The sequence below is a fragment of the Ochotona curzoniae genome, unplaced genomic scaffold, assembly GCF_017591425.1.
Source record: "Ochotona curzoniae isolate NIBS_2020 unplaced genomic scaffold, NIBS_Ocur_1.0 scaffold_4937, whole genome shotgun sequence".
In the NCBI taxonomy this organism is placed as follows: domain Eukaryota; kingdom Metazoa; phylum Chordata; class Mammalia; order Lagomorpha; family Ochotonidae; genus Ochotona; species Ochotona curzoniae.
This window is the reverse complement of record NW_024467126.1, coordinates 2,487,319-2,499,679: the sequence shown is the minus strand read 5'-3', so window position 1 is coordinate 2,499,679 and position 12,361 is coordinate 2,487,319. Positions and strand designations below refer to the sequence as shown.

At 50.0% G+C, this 12,361-nt stretch overlaps 1 protein-coding gene across 1 annotated transcript in view; it reads right to left on the bottom strand.

Annotated features, from left to right (window-relative positions):
* The window catches only part of CUNH11orf80 (chromosome unknown C11orf80 homolog), an 84,031-nt gene that overhangs the window by 58,947 nt on the left and 12,723 nt on the right, over positions 1-12,361 (bottom strand). The window lies entirely within an intron of this gene.

Sequence of the window (12,361 nt, the reverse complement as noted above, 5' to 3'; positions counted from 1 at the left end):
TGAAGGAAAAATTTGAGAACATTCCTAGTAAAATGAAATGAAAAATAACAGAGAAAAGATTGTTTCGTAAAAAGCAGTAAAGTCCAATAAATAAATAACACAAGTTCTAGAACAAGTGAGACTACAAGAGATTTCCTAGGTCCAAAACACAGGAGTTTCTTACTGAAAAGGCTCCTGAGGAGCAAACACAACGGATAAAAACCGACCCACACCATGTCATATCATTGTGAATTTTTAGCACAAAGGCAACAATAAATATTGCTGGTGCTCACACATGAAATGAAAATGAATAAATAATGGCTCACTCTTGTGGTGTAACAGGTTAAGCCATTTTCCCCCATGGGCATTGGTTCATGTCCCAGCTGCTCCACTTCTGAACCAGCTCCTTGCTAATGGCCTCGAAAATGCAGTAGAAATGGTCTCACTGCCCTGCCACCCATGTGAGACCCAGATGAAGCTTCTGGTTTGGGCCTGGCTCAGCCCTAGCCACTGCAGACATGTGGGGAGTGAGTGAGTGCATGGGAGATACCGCCAATTCTTTGAAATAAATTAATTAAGAGTCAGGCACAATGTTCCAGCTGCCTGATCCTCCTCCTTCCAGCACCAATATCCCACGTAGGCACTGGCTTGTGTCCTGGCTACTCCACTCCCCAGCCAGCTCCTGGTTTATGACTGAGGAGCAGCCACGTGGGAGACCTGGAAGAAGCACCTGGTTCCTGGCTTCGAATCAACTCAGCTCTGACTATTGTGACCATGTGGGGAGTGAACCAGTGCATGGAAGATCTTTATATCTCTCCTATTCTATGTAAATCTGCCTTTCCAATAAAAATAATGAAATCTTTAAAAACAACAAAAAATTAATTTTAAATGTTTTCAAAAAGAGACAAAGTTCTACCTAGTGGGATGGAAATAGAAATACAATCTGTGCTTTCCAAGTCACCCCATAAGTCTTGCTCTCTTTCCCTGTCCTAAGCTAAATACAGAAAACTTAGGGAACTTAGATGATGCATTCAAACAGAAATGACAAGAATCCTATATGAAACAAAATATACCGCTGTACACATCCGTCTGACTGTAAAAATAAGAAAAAATAAACATCTTCTACATTAAACTACTAAGATTTCAGGGTTATCTGTAGCAAGAAATTTAGCATTATTTATTGTAATTAATACAAGAATAGAGAATAGAATCTATAAGCTAACAGAGGAAAAGAGAAGTTACAAAAAGAAGATGCAGAAAGCTAGCTTTCAACAGTAACACCTGAAGTTAGAGGACAGTATCGCGGTGTCATCAAAAACTGAAGAATAACACACTTTTGCTTAAAATCCTGTACCCAGTGGGCTCAACACAGTAGTTTAGTGCCTAAGTCCTCACCTTGTTCGTGCCTGGATCCCATATGGGCCCCAGTTCACATCTGAGATGCTTCACTTCCCTTCCAGCTCCCTGCATGTGGTTTGGGAAAGAGGTGGAGGACAGCACAAAGCCTTGGGACCCTGCACCTGAGTAGGAGACCTGGAAGAATCTGGAAGAAGTTCCTGGCTCCTGGCTTCAGATCAGCTCAGTTTTGGCCATTGTGGCCACTTGCGGAGTGGGGAATTACGGATGGAAGATGCCAACATCTTACATGGGCATCAGCTCATATATACATATGTCATACCTTCTGTTTTAAAAATATCTTTACATTAATAAATATATATCTTTACATGCATCAATATATAAATGACAAAGATATAATACATGCGGAATTGCTTATAGAGTTAAATGTAAATTCAACAAGTGTAGTGTTGTGTCTGTGTGTTTGTGTGTGTTTGAGGGTTTATATATACTAAGTAGATTGTATAATTTTTTTTTCCTTACTTCTAAAAGAAAAAAAAAAAAAAGAACACTTTTTTGCAGTTCTCATCTTGGCTGCTGACAGATTCTGCACCTGCTAACGACTCGTGGGAGACTCCAACGGAGCTCTTGGCTTCAGCCTGGTTCAGCACAGGCCATCGTACCAACCTGGGGAGTGAACCAGCTAACAGGTCAATCTCTCCTTCTCTAGTTCTTTCAAAATAAATTTTTTTAAAGATTTATTTATTTTTATTACAAAGTCAGATATACAGAGAGGAGGAGAGACAGAGAAGAATATCTTCCCTCCGATGATTCACTCTCGAAGTGACCCCAACGGCAAGTGCTGCGTCAATCCGAAGCCAGGAGCCAGGAATCTCTTCCAGGTCTCCCACATGTGTGCAGAATCCCAAGGCTTTGGACCATCCTCGACTACTTTCCCAGGCCACAGGCAGGGAGCTGGATGGGAAACGGGGCTGCTGGGATTAGAACTGACACCCATATGGGATCCCGGCGCATTCAGCATTCAGGACGAAGACTTTATCTGCTAGGCCACGCTGCTGGGCCCATAAATATTTTTTAAAGACTTATTTTTATTTTTATTGGAAAGGCAGATATACAGAGAGAAGGAAAGACAGAGATGAAGATCTTCCATCCATTGATTCACTCCCCAAGTGGCCACAGTGGCTGGAACTAAGCTAATCCAAAGGCAGGATCCCAGAGCCTCTTCCAGCTCTCCCATGCGGGTCCAGGATCCCAAGGCTTTGGACCATCCTCGACTGCTTTCCTAGGCCACAAGCAGAGAGCTGGAAAGCAGGGCCGCTGGGATTCAAATCGGCTCCCATAAGGGATCCTGGCACATGCAAGGAAAGGACTTTGGCTACTAGGCTATTTTGCCGGGCCCTCAAAATAAATAATTTTTTAAAAAACATGTATAACCTCCCCCAACTATAGGGTGGTTTGGGGGTGGGCCAGACTCAGCTAAGCTCCAGCACCTGCTAGCGCTGATGAGAGCCAGAATGGGTATGAGACAGATTGGGTTAGACTGTGGCACCCAGAACTCACTGGATCACAGGAGAGCTGGGTCTGGGGGTGAGCCATGATGGGCTAGGCTGTAGCACCCATTGGTGAGAGCCACAGCACTCACTGGCTCACAGGAGACCCAGGGTTGGGACTGGGCCTGGTAGAGGAACTTGGAGAATTCCTCTGATAGGCCACAGCTCCCACTGGTGAACGTGAGAGCCAGAGCTGGAGAGAAGACAGGACAGGCTGGGTTGCAGCATCTGTCAGCATACATGAGGGCCAGGTGTGGGGTTGGGCTGGGTTGAGCCAGTTCACAGCATATGCTGGACTAAATGAAAGCTAGGATAGGGTATAAGTCAGGCTGGGCTGGACAGCACCCACCAACTTACATGAGGGCTAAGGCTGGGTGTGGCCCAGGCTGGGAGAGGCTGCCTCACCTGGCAGCAGTTGCTGGGGCTGGGGGAAGGCCATCTTAGACTGGGCCCCAGCACCCACTGGCACGTGTAAGACCCAGAGCTGGGTATGGGCCTGGGAGAGGAACTTCAGGGACTCCCCTGGGGGACCACTGCTTGCACCTGTGAGCCTGAGAACTAGGACTGAGGCACATTCCAATCCAGGCAGGGAAGCAGAACCCATCAGCTGGCATGTGGTCTCAGCCTGGGGGCAGGCCACCCTAATCAAAGGCCCGCATGGGTGTGCATCCTTCCCAACTAGTAAGCAATATTAAAAATAAAATTAAAAATTGAAACAAAGAATGTAGAGCCTCTAGGAGAGAACAAGTTGGGAAGAGGAAACATGCAGAGATTTATGTAAGTTTTTTAAACAAGTCTCACAGAACTATTTTATCTTTTACAATTACATACATCTGTAACCTTATCAAATATTAAAATCAGTGTTTACATTTTTCTTATAAAAATTATGCAGATCTCTACATTCTAACATGAAACACTACCCATAAAATATTGCTACTGAAAACCTGGATGTGACTGGTGTTACGGCTCAGCAGGTGAGGCTGCTGCTTGTACACCCACCCCTGACGTCTGAGTCCCGAGTCAAGTCCCAGCTATTCCTCTTGTAATCCAGGTGCCAGCTGACGTGCCTGAGGAGAATCAGATGATGCCCCCGGTCCTGGCGCCTCTGCCGCCCACAAGGGAGACCAAGATGGGGTTTCCAGATCCTGGCTTCTGCCTGGTCCAGCCTTAGCTACTGCAGGCATCTGGGGAGTGTACAAGCAGATGGTACTTCTCTCTCCCCAACCCACCACCCACGATTCACTCCCCAACCTAATCTTGTCACTTCTTCTTTCAAACATATAAATTTTACATTTAAAAATAAATGGAATAGGAGCTGTTGCTATGCAGATAAAAGTGCTACCTGCAGTGCCAGCATCCCATGTGGGTACCGGCTCATGTCTTGGCTGTTCTCCGTCCAGTCCAGCTCCCTGCTTATGGCCTTGGGACCCTGCACCTATGTGGGAGGCCCTAGCTCCTGGCTTGGGACCAACTCAGCTCCGCCAGTTGTGGCTACTTAAGGAGTGAACCAGCAGATGGAAGATCTCTATCTTTGTCTCTCACCCTCTCTCTGTTATAACTATGCCTTTCAAATAAATAAATCTTTGGAGAAAGGGAGAGATTAAAGCTAATTAAAATTTTAAATAAACTGTCACATAAGTTACGACAAAACAAAGATTAAAAATCAGTCATTTTTTCCCCCTCTACTTACTGGTTGTTTTGCAGTGAAGGGTGCTTGCTTGCTTCTTAGAAGTTGATGCTTTGATGGAAATTACTAGCTGCCCTTCTAGCAACGTTCCCTTGGATACTCCTGTTTCACATGACCAGTAAATTATTAAATATTTCAAAATCTGAAAAGAACACAATCCAAAGAAAACACAATCTTTAGAAATCACGGTAATAATAAACTTGCTTAATAGCATTCAATTCACAACCCTAATTTCCCTGCAAAAACTGTAGTCCTGTCTGCAAAATATCAGATTTACATGTGTTCATGGCAGAGCACCATGACTCAACAGAATAACTAGTTGAGTGACAGAAGACACAATTCAATAGTGTCCCAATAAGACAGGAAATTGAGACAATAAATGGCTTTATTTAGAGGGCAAATTCATCTGGAAATAATAATGAGGAAAAAAATTAAGTGGGAGTTTATTTTTCTTAATTCTTTTTTTCCTCCAAAATGAGCCAACATGAATACTATGAATAACAGTGCCATTTGGTTATGAGTCATCTTTACCTTTCCTTAGGCCTACTTTTTTTAAGGGTCCAAACATTTAAGAGGCATTTAGCCTAGTGGCTAAGACACCAGCTGGGATATCTCATCCCATATCGGAGTTCACTCCCAGCTCCAGTTTCTGACGCCGGCTGCCAGTACAGACCTGGGAAGTAGTGGTCCCGACAGAAGTAATCAGGTTCCTTCATCACATAGGGGACCTGAAGCGTGTCTGGCTCCTGCTTCAAGCCTAGCTCAGCCCCACGGTGGACATTGGGGCAGTGACTCAGTACACGAAAGCTCTGTTCTACCTACCTCTCAAACAACTAATTTTTGAAATATTTATTTAACTTGAAGTCAAAATTGCAGAGAGAGGGAAAGACAAAGAGATCCTCCATTTGTTGGATCATTCCCCAAATGACTGCACTGGCCATAACTGAGCGCTCTGAAGCCAAGAGCTTCTGGGTATCCCGCGTGAGGCAAGACCCGAGGACCTGAGCCATCCTCGGCTGCTTTCTCAGGCCAGGGAGCTGGATCAGAAGTGGAGAAGCTGCGAGTTGAACTAACCTCTATATGGGATGCAAGGCCACAGGCAGGGGATGAGCCTGTTAGCCACCGAGCCAGCCCCAAATAATTACTTTAAAAATAAATAATCATTACTTAAACATGCAAAAGGCAAATGTCTAGATTTGAATCCTTGCCAAGCCCAGTCCTAGCATGTGACCTTGGGCACATTCCTTCACCTCTCTCTACCCTAGATTCCTTCCGTCTATATTCAGAGATAAACTTCACCTGTAAGGCTGATTCCAAAAGCAAGCAACACATGCAACACGTTTAACATATAGTAAATGTTTCATAATATTAACCTAGTATTTCTAGGAAGTTCTGCGGTCCAGACACCACCTAACAGCTTAGGTTGGAAGGACAAAGTGTCTGAATAAAACATTCCATACAGCATATTCCTTTTCATTTCCATGCCAACCTCCACCGTACCCTATGGCCCCTCCAGGAAAATGACGATCTCTATCGTCCCAGGGAGATCACCAGGGGAGACCCCGATCAGCTAGTTCCTAAGGCGGGTTCGGGGGCACGTCTGCCGCCCTCCCCACCCCAAGGACGAGAACAGCCTGGGGAAGGCTGCAGGCCTGGGACTCCAGGGCTCCGAGGGCCCCCCACTCTGGCACTTGCAAAATCGAGCCCGAACGAGAACACAGCCCGCGCAGGAAGCCGGGCACCCTGGCAGGCGCCCTCACAGCCTGGTACTCTGACGTGCCCTCACAGGCCGGCGCTGGAGTGCCCCGTGCTGCACCTGGGCAGGCCGGCAGGGGAGGATGCTTCAGTCCCAGGTGCCACTGCACCGCCCCTTGGGCCCCATGGTGCTGCCCAGGCTCCCGCGGGCACTAAAGGGGCACCCCTCGCCCCTCTGCCTGCCATCTTGGTTCCTCCCCAGCGCGGGTTGCCTGTTTTTCTTCCCACTTCCTGTCCCAGGCGTGAGGTGTGTGGAAAGCTCGAGGGGTTCCAGTCAGGCCCAGCCCGAGGCCGCCATCTCTACGAACCCCTTCTCCGTGTCCCCACAAGCAGCTTGCTGCACCTTGGTGCCCTCCGCAGGAGAGTGGGGGTGCGCGGTCTCATGTGGGAGGAGGGGGTGAACCCCCTCAACTAGGGACGCGCCGCGTCCCCAGCCTGTGTCATCTGCCTCCTCACACGCATTCCTGCACTTTTCTTCTCCGGCACCTCAAGCAACCCCGGACCCCTCTGCCCAAACTTGGCGGTCTCCTCAGAAAGGTGTTCTTCTGAGCTTTTCTTGTCCCCTCCGGGCATCACCTCGCTGACGGCCACGGCGGTGCCCTCCATGGCCAGCGGGAATCCGCGCGCGCCCCACTCCACGCGGCCTTCTCCGCCCTCAGCCCGAAGCCTCGCCCCGCCGCGCGACGCCTCGCTTCCCGCCTGCGCGGACGCCCCGCCCACCTGCCTGCCGCGCCTGCGCACACGCCGCCCTCCCTGCCCCGCGAGCGGGAGCTGCTGCCCGGGGGCCGGGGGCGGACGGGGACCGGGGGCGGGCAGGGACCGGGGGCCGTGGGCGGACAGGGGCCGTGGGCGGGCAGGGGCCGTGGGCGGGCAGGGGCCGTGGGCGGGCGGACGGGGGCGGGGCGGACGGGGGCGGGCAGGGACCGGGGGCCGTGGGCGGACAGGAGCCGTGGGCGGGCAGGGGCCAGGGGCCATGGGTGGGCAGGGGCTGTGGGCGGTCGGAGGCCGTGGGCGAGCAGGGGCCAGGGGCGGGCAGGGGCCGTGGGTGGGCAGCGGCCGTGGGCAGTGGGCGTGGGCCGTGAAGGAGACCGTGCGGGGCGGGGACCGACCCGCGGGTGGCCACGGTTTCTGGGTGAGCCGGATCGCGGCCAGGGCAGCACTCCGCCCTCTTCCTCACAGACTTTCCCACGGTTTCGCAGGGCCGAGGCCTTTCACCCCTTTTCAAAGCGCTCAGCGCTTTCAGGGCGGAGAAGCTGTTGGGTTCCCCAAGCCGGCCTCAGTTTGTACAGGGCAGGGGTTGGGGGTTTGAATCCCATCTTCAACAGCAACAACAAAACAGGAGTGCTGATTAAAACTGAATTTCAAAGAAGGAATTTATTTTTAGTGTACAGTTATCTCATGCGATGTTTGAAACATGTGCTTCGGGCCCAGTGCGATGCCCTAGCAACTAAACGCACCTCACCTTGAACGCACTGGGATCCCGTATGGGCGCCAGTTCTAATTCCAGCGGCCCTGCTTCCCATCCAGCTCCCTGCCTGTGGCCTAGGAAAGTCGAGGACGGCCCAAAGCCTTGGGACCCTGCACCCGCGTGGGAGACCCGGAAGAGCTGCTTTGCATCAGCTCAGCTCCAGCAGTTGCGGCCACTTGGGGAGTGAATCCTCAGATGCAAGGTCTTCCTTTCTGTCTCTCCTCCTCTCTGTATATCTGACTTTGCAATAAAAAAATAAATTGAAAAATGTGCTTCAGAGTCTGTGAATCTAATATTCGGCACTAGACACCCTGGATTTGACCTGGCCACGCGTCCCAGCCTCTCCCCTAGCCTCGTCCAGGTGGTCCCAGTCTTACTCCATCCTCCCCCCACCTCCCGCTACTAGCAGTACCGGGCAGCGTCCCCTCCCTTGTCCTCCATGTCCCAAAGGCAGGAGCTGGTTTTTCCAGAGTTCCCACCGTCAGGAGACGCGGGTTTTCTGCGAGTTGTCAGCTGTGGGACTCTGGGAGGAGCCTGGTTACCGGAGCTTCAGCCAAACGAAAACCCTGCTGAGTGAGAGCCTGCCTGACTGGGTGTTGCCCAAGAAGAATGGGTGGGACCAGGCGTTGGCTGCTTTCCTTCGGGGAAAATTCTTCCACCTCAGCTGCAAGCAGTCAGGATTGGACAGGGCAGCCTGAGTAGCTGGCAGCAGGCCTGCCCAGCGTGCAGCCCAGGTGCTACACCAGAGAACATGTCTATTGAGATTTGAGTCATTGCTTTCTGCCTGCTGCCTGTGCTCTGCCCTGCGCCTCCTTCCTCACAGGTGCTCACAGGTAGACCAGTTGGAGAAACCTCTTTTTTTAAATACAAAAATCCATTCTGATCATTAGACTTGGTAAGGGAGTGGACATCAGGGGTTCATAGGGCTAGATCTGTCTTTCTCTCAGACACACACATGCGCACATGTGCACCCTCTGTAGGAAAAGTTCTTAGGAGGTGAGTCATTGTTGAACGATAATTCAATATTATGAATATTATTATTGAACCCTTGCTGGGGATACCACTAGCACTTTCCATGAATTTCTCACTCTCACAACAGTCTTGTGAAATCATCACTACCATTGTACCTCTTTGCTGGGTGAGGAGGAACTTTTTTTTAAAGATTTTATTTATTTTTTAAATTTTTTTTCACATTTTATTATTATTGCTATCATTTTATGATACAGTTCCATATTCCCTTATCCCCTCCCCAATTCCCTCCTCCCCCCAGTTCCTTTATATCATTACTAACGTATAGTTCTTCATACTCAGTCATATGTCCATCATTGCGGGTATGGACAATGGCAGAGAGTCCAGAATCCTATTGTCAAGATGTAGTCAACAGTTTCACTGTAAGTCCATCTTTGTCTGGAAACAGAGATGCCGACCACACTGCATCCTCACATCTGGTTGTTAGTCTCCATTACATAACTACTGTACATTCCCTTAAGTGAAAAGACATGATACAAAATCAACAATAGAAACAAAAATAGAAATTTACAAGATTTTATTTATTTTTATTGGAAAGGCAGATATACAGAGATAGAAGGAAAGACAGGAAGATCTTGCATCCGAGGATTCACTCCCCAAGTTTCCCCAATGACTGGAGCTGAGCTAATCCAAAGCCAGGAGCCAGGAGCCTCTTCCGGGTCTCCCATGCAGGTGCAGGGTCCCAAGGCTTTGGGCCGTCCTCGACTGCTTTCCCAGGCCACAGGCAGGGAGCTGGATGGGAAATGGGGCAGCTGGGACTAGAACCAGTGCCCTTATGGGATCCCAGTGCCTGCAAGTCAAGGACTTTAGCCTCTACGTTACCACACTGGGCCCGAAGAGGAACTTTTAAAATAGATCCCATTGAACATGTTGGCCTACCAGAAAAAGGCTCCACCTTGGGAATTGCAGTGGGAGTGCAGAGTGAAGAAATAGTGGCCCCTAACCAAAAACTCCCCCGTGCGGGGCTGTCCCGCCTTCCAGTCCTTGGCCTTGGAATGAGCCGGGTATTGGCAGTGCAGCACCCTGCACGGGCCTAGAGGCAACCGAGGCCTAACAGATGTTGCCAGAAGCGGCTGCCCTTGCAGCCCAACCTAGGCAGGCACAGGAAAGAAGCCGCTGATACAGGAATCTCACAAAAGGACTTCATCTTTTTTTGTTTTTAAGGGTTTTTTTTTTAATTATTATTATTTGAAAAGCAGATTGACAGAGAACAGGTGAGATAGAGAAGAGAGATCTTCCATCTGCTGGTTCACTCCCCAAATAGCCAGCTGTTAGCTAGAGCTGAACGAATCTGAAGCCAGGAACCAGGAGCTGCTTCTGAGTTTACCACATGGGCAGAGGGTCCCAAAGACCTGGGCCATGTTGCAGTGCTTTTCCAGACCATCAACAAGCAGCTAGATCAGAAGTGAAGCAGACAGGCCTGGTGCAGTACCCTAGTGGCTAAAGTCCTTACCTTGCACACTCCAGGATCCCATATGGGCACCAATTCGTGTTCTGACTGCTCCACTTCCCATCCAGCTCCCTGCTTGTGGCCTCGGAAAGCAGTAGATGACCCAAAGCCTAGGGATCCTGCGCCTACATGGAAGACCAGGAAGAAGCTCCTGGCTCCTGGCTTTGGATCAGCTCAGCTCCAGCCATTGTGGCCACTTAGAGAGTGAACCAGCAGATGGAAGATCCATCTCTCTGTGTCTCCTCTCTGTAAATCTGATTTTCCAATAAATGAATAAATAAATAAAATCTTAAAAGAAAAAGAAGTAAAGCAGCCAGGACTAGAACCTGTGCCCATAGGGAACGCCAGCACCAGCATGGAGACTAGCCTGTTGAGCCACTGTGCTGATCATGAGACATGATGTTACAAAGCCTTATACTCAGGCATGATTTGGGTTGTTGGAGTTTAAAGATTTGTTTCAAAGAGTTACAGAGAAAGATAGGGAGACACCCACAAAAAGAGATCTTCCACCTGTTAAAATTAACTCCCCAAATAGCCACAACGGCAGGGCACCCAGGTCTCCCACGAGGGCGGCAGAAGCCTAGTTCCTTGGGCCATTTTCTGTTGCTTTCCCAGGCGCCTCGGCAGCGAGCGTGATCGGAAGTGGGGCAGCCAGGGTTTCAAGCAGCGCTCATTTTGGGGATGCTGGCATTGCAGGTGGCAGCTTAACCTTCTACAATACAACAGACGTAACGTTTGACGAGTGCTGACTCAGTCAAGCACTCTTCACATTGCCCAGTCCTGCCCTGTAGGAGAGGTGCTGGAACCCTCCATTCACAAGGGGTGGAAATGAGGTCTCAAGAAGAGGTTGCGTGACACTTCAGTCTGTAAATATCCGAGCCAGAACTGAAACAAGGACCTGCCTTTACCCCTCTGGCTACCTTCCCACAGCCACCCCAAGCACCTGCTGCCTGACTGGGACCTGTTTCGCTGCTTGTGAACTTTATACTGTGAAACATCAGCATTATCAGGGCATGCTGGTCCCTCTGTGAAAACGTGAGCAGCCGGGCCAGGCACAGTAGCCTAGTGGCTAAAGTCCTTGGCTTGCAGGCACTGGGATCCCATATCGGTGCCAGTTCTAATCCCAGTCCCTCCGCTTCCCATCCAGCTCCCTGCTTGAGGCCTGGAAAAACAGTAAAGATGGCCCAAAGCCTAGGGAACCTGCACCTGCATGGGAGACACAGAAGAAGCTCCTGGCTCCTGGCTTTGGATCAGCTCAGCTCCGGCCGTTGCAGCTGCTTGAAGGGTAAATCATTGCACGAAAGATCTTCCTCTGTGTCTCTCCTCCTCTCTCTGTATATCTTACTTTCCAATGAAAAATAAAAATCAATCTTTAAAGAAAAGCTGAGTAGCCAGTGAATGTGGGCATCGTCTTCTCACAGTGAGGCTTGGCTGAATCGGCTCTCAGCCCTTCCCGCCGTGGCTGTGCGCTCACCGCTGCGCGGTTAGTAGTAACATGCTAAAGGACTCTGTCCCTCAGAGCTCAAGGCAGAAGAGGCTTGTACAGGTGATCAGTTATTCTCCAATAAGAAGAAATATGAGGCCCAACCAAATTAAATGACCTTGGGGGTCAACACGGTAGTGGATCAGGCAAATTCTCTGCCTATGGTGCTGGCAACCCACAGGGGTGCTGGTTCTAGTCCCGGCCACTCCCTACTAATGTGCCTGGGAAAGCAGTGGAAGATGACTCAAGTGCTTGAGCCTCTGTACCCATGTGGAAAACCAGGAAGAAGCCGCTGGCCTCAGATCGGCTCAGCTCTGGCCCCTGTGGCCATTTGGGAAGTGAACCAGCAAGTGGAAGATCTCTCTCTCCATCTCTCCTTAATTCCGGCTTTTGAGTACAAATAATTGAATCTTTCTTTTTAAGATTTTATTTATTTTTTGGGCCCGGCATGGTGGCGCAGTGGTTAAGGTCCTCTCCTTGCACGCCTGGGATCCCATATGGGCGCCGGTTCTAATCCCAGCAGCCCCGCTTCCCTTCCAGCTCCCGGCCTGTGGCCCGGGAAAGCAGCAGAGGACAGCCCAAAGCTTTGGGACCCTGCACCCGC